The following is a 5,000-nucleotide window of genomic DNA, read 5'->3' as shown; positions in this document are numbered from 1 at the left end:
AAACCCTATAACCGAATTCAAACATTTATCTTTTAAGTTTAAGAGAGCTTTTGTATCTTTCTTTGGTGTTTTCTTTTTGTTTGGTCATTTTATGAAGACAGATAAGAACTTTCTAAAGTACTTGATTTGTTTGTTTTTTCATATAATTCCTAAAACCTGACTTCAAGGACTCCCGACCTCACCGTCAAAGGAAATCAAACTGAATCAAAATGTTAATTTACCTTTTCGAAGAGTTATCACGTTAAAGTTCCATTTCTAAAAGTACGGTTTGTTGGGGAACAATGTAAAAAAAGGTTTTTACCTCTTCATACTCCGCAAGATATTTGCAAACTAATTCTTCACTTCTGTTTGTTTTTTTGTTAGTGGTTATGCGTGTGTTTGTTCAATCATAGAATACTGTACTAAAACCTCAAGATAGACTCATATTAAATTTAAACTCACGCGAAAGTCTGCTTTTTAAGCGCTAGAATTTCAGTGGATCTTTTATTTCATTTATAACTCTTCAAGGTCTGCAAATCGCCCCAAGTCCAGCCTAACCCCCCCCCCCCCCACAAGACGCCCCTAAACCCTTTGGCCCCCTCCCCCGTAAATCCTCCGTCTTTATCAACATTACAGTCAAACGAGTATATTTGTTTATACGATGACATGAAACCTCGAATCCAGTTTAATTTTGTAAATTATGGACCTTTTGCCTTGTTTGCAACGATTGCATATTTAATTCCCAACCTGCAACGTTGCATCGCAGATTCACTGCAATGAATATGATCGTAGAAATCTTGTTTATGAGTTGCCCGGATTAATTATACTGCAAGGAAATGGCGGGGGGGGGGGTTGCTTGAAACGTTTGCTGTGTTAAGGCAGGAGGGGGTGGGGGGGATTGTTGGCCAAAAGGAACTCTGCACCATGTGGGGTGATGCAATATAGCTATGAGAATGATTACGAATTTCCTGTGTTGGTAAGCAACCCATATTCTTTTTCATTTTGGGATAAATTATGCTAATTTATATCTAACAGTGTTTGCCTTGTATTTAAAGTATTTATAAGACTTAAAAATTAAAAGATTTGTTATTTATTTTACAATAATTATTTATAGATCATACAAATTATAACGGCAAATGCTATCCTGTTCGCGATTGTCTTTATGCCCCAGTTTCCCCTCACTCTGGCTTTCTTCCATCATATACTTATATACTGTATGTATATACATATATATATATATATATATATATATATATATATATATATATATATATATATATATAATATAATATATAATACATATATATAGATGTATATATAATATATATATATATGATATATATTTAAATGATATATATATATATATATATATATATATATATATATATATATATATATATATATATATATATATGTATATATATATATATATATATATATATATATATATATAGAAGAGCAAAAAGTTCAATCTAAGCGAGAAATACATCTTTTACGTAACAGTTTGGGTGGTGTTGGGTGGTGAAGTCAGGGACTTCATGTTTCATTTCCTGTTGAGGAAATAGTAAAAGAGCGGATGTAGTAGCCTGAGAAAGGAGGTTCGTTAGCGTAGAGGGAAGATTCCAAGGAAGGATGGAAAGTCAATGTAAATTTGGTATTAGCTGGAAAATAAAGAAAATATTGAACGTATTATTATCTTTTGTATTGAGATAGGAGAGGAAAGGCGAGAGAGGTGGAAAGGCTGATTACGATAGAAGAGAAAGAAACTAGTGAAGGTTAAAAAGAAACATGGTCAGACACTTTGACCTCTGTACATACTCTATTTTATGGTAAGTTTTTTTTTTTCACTTCTTTCACTCACCGTGAGACGAACATTCATTGAACTGTGTGTGTTTTAGCAAATATAGTAACAAAGAAAAATCTGGCTTAATTAACAGTGAAATAAAGTGACAGTTACTGACGCAGTTTCAAGAGGGATTAAACTGGAGAGAGAGAGAGAGAGAGAGAGAGAGAGAGAGAGAGAGAGAGAGAGAGAGAGAGAGGGGGGGGGGGAACCCTTCCATTTCGTAGAATCATTTTCCAAATCTTATTAACAAAGCGAATTTTCGTATTTTTAGAGAACATTTCCGGGAACTCACAAAGAACATTATGACTTTGATTTTTCGAAAGTTTTCTTTTTGAAAATTCCCATTATTAACTCAATCCTCTTTTCCACATTTTGTATATTGTTTTATAGCTTTTATTTTGTGAAATGAACGTAAATGAATTTTTTTTTCTATTTTTTTCCCATGATTATTCCTGAATAACAGCAAATAATGAAATTGTTCACGAACACGGGTCGCTCTACAAAGTAAAGACATTCAAATTTTTATATCTACAAATTATGGACACAAATTTCTATCTGCTCGTCTTTCTGTATAATATATATATATATATGTATATATACTGTGTATATATATATACATTATATATATATATACATTATATATATATATATATATATATATATATATATATATATATATATATATATATATATATATATATATATATATATATAAACACAACATTGTGTTCAAATAGAAATAAATTTCTACCTGTGTGATTTTGGGTATTACATTTGTAAATATAAGAAGATATTAAATATAATGCTAATTGTAAACTGTTAAAATAGCTCGACCAATAAAAAAACAGAAATTCTCTACAGGCTTTTGCTAAGTATAGGTACTGAAGGTGCTATTGGATCCCCTTGACTGCTTTTCGGCCAGAATTTTAACCCGTTATTTTTATATTTCCTTACAATCTCTCTTGAATATTTAAGTCACTCGCGTAAGACACCACTTAGTTTTCAATTCACAAATTTCATTTTTTTCACTCTCTTTTCCAATTGTGATTAACAGTTTCAGCTAAACTTTACTTTGATATGAAGCCTGGGATTCAGCCCCAAAGTAGTCTGGAAAAGTATTATTATTATTATTATTATTGTTATTATTATTATTATTATTATTATTACTACTACTACTTGCTAATCTACAACCCTAGTTGTTGGAAAATCAGGAAACTATAAGCCCTGGGTCTCCAACAGGGAAAATAGCCCAGTGAGTAAAGGAAACAAGGAAAAATAGAATATTTCAAGAAGAGTAACAACATTAAAATAAATATCTCCTGTATAAACTATAAAAACTTGAACAAGAGCTTAATGCTATATGGTTCCAGTAGTGTTTACAACCTCACCATCCCTGCTAGCTAGGGATGGGGCCCAGGGGTTAAGGGAGCCTATAAAACCTGCTGAGTCATCGGTAGTCATTACCTAGCCCTCCCTGGTCCTAGCTTGGGTGCTGATCATATTTATAAATGGTCAGTCTCTACGACATTGTTGCTATCTCTTTCCTCTGCCATTCATGAATAACATTTAAACCATTAAAATGCCTTTTTTAATAGATAGTGTAACATCCATAGCCTCCTGGCTACTACAGTGGTATCGTGTTTGCCTCGCATTCACAGGGCAGCAGATTGATCCCAGCCCGGGACCGTGAGTTTAAGCTGTTTACCGGGGAGGTCACTGCTGTGGTTGGGCACCACAATGGGGGTTGGGCTTGCCCGGCTAACGTTCTGGTGAGCATCTATTCTGATGAAACTGGAACTAAAACCAGACACCTTTAACCTTTAACTTTGGTAAAATGGAAATGATGATAATAATGATAATGAAGGAAATTGAGGAATTTCACCCAGACATAAGGAGGAGAATTGCCTCTGAAGACGAGGGAGTTTGGTGTTTAGAATGACAAAGGCAAATGAATGTGTATGGGGGGAGGGCAGCACCGCTGCGTCATTAGCATTTGCTATTAATGTTGTTCCAAGATGAAAGGCGACATAGTTTTAATCCTTAATAACCGGGCAACCAAGAGCTTGTCTTCTTTTTCTTCTCCTTCTTCTTCTTCTTCTTCTTATAAGTAGGGAGGAAAATTTCCCTCGTCTAATTAAGGTTTTCTTGCATGAAGAAGACGCTGTTAATAAAGGCCTTTGACTCTATGGTCTTTTTTTTTTTTTTTTTTTTTTTTTTTTTTTTTTTTTTTTTTTTTTTTGAAGAACCCTTTCCAACTTGTAGGGTTTCTCATCGAACAGATAATGAGCATCTTGCAAACTTTTGAGGATTCCGGGACATAATTTATTTTAATTACATGGAAGAGAAGTAACTGACTTTGAAATGTTCCGGGGAATTTCTTCAATAGATATTTTATGAACCAATACTAATTTTGAATTTCTCGGTTTTATGTTAATAAACATTTTAGCTATGTCGTTTCGAATAGAAGAATGAAAGTAACGTGCCTTAACAAAAAGATTATTCTTTTTCTGTTACAGAAATTACTTGTAGAATTATAGCTGGAAAACAGGATTTGTTGGTACACGGAAGTCAGTACAATACCTTTTGACCTTTTGACATTTCATTTCAGTAGGGGATTAATGCTGCGTGTACCTTACACGGTGCACTGTAGGCATTGCTTAAGGGTCTCTGTAGCATTCCTTCGTCTCCCAGCTGCCCTTGATTTATATTTTCTACTCTAATTCCGATCTTGTTCCTTTTCTTCCATTTTGTAATGATTGTGTAACCTTTTCCAGCTTTTATATCCTAGTGAAATACCAAGGTTTTACCGTATATGCATTGGGTGATGAATGGCCTCACAGGGCCCAGCACCGTGCTATATAGACCGATTCCGTAAATCAGATACAATCCAATCTCATCTTTTTACCCCTAAAAACCTATACCGCTTTAAGCAGCATATATATATATATATATATATATATATATATATATATATATATATATATATATATATATATATATATATATATGCTATGTATATGTATATTTCTTTCCGAAAATGTTGTCATACCCTGGTAAGATGGGGGTGCGTATGCATATGTGTGACTATCTTTGACGGGTTGCGGACACTAGTGTGTAATAGAGAATTATATAGCCTATATGTGTGTGCACATGCATATGTATACATGCACACGCT

The sequence above is a fragment of the Palaemon carinicauda genome, chromosome 15 (assembly GCF_036898095.1).
Source record: "Palaemon carinicauda isolate YSFRI2023 chromosome 15, ASM3689809v2, whole genome shotgun sequence".
In the NCBI taxonomy this organism is placed as follows: domain Eukaryota; kingdom Metazoa; phylum Arthropoda; class Malacostraca; order Decapoda; family Palaemonidae; genus Palaemon; species Palaemon carinicauda.
This window is presented reverse-complemented; position numbering follows the sequence as displayed.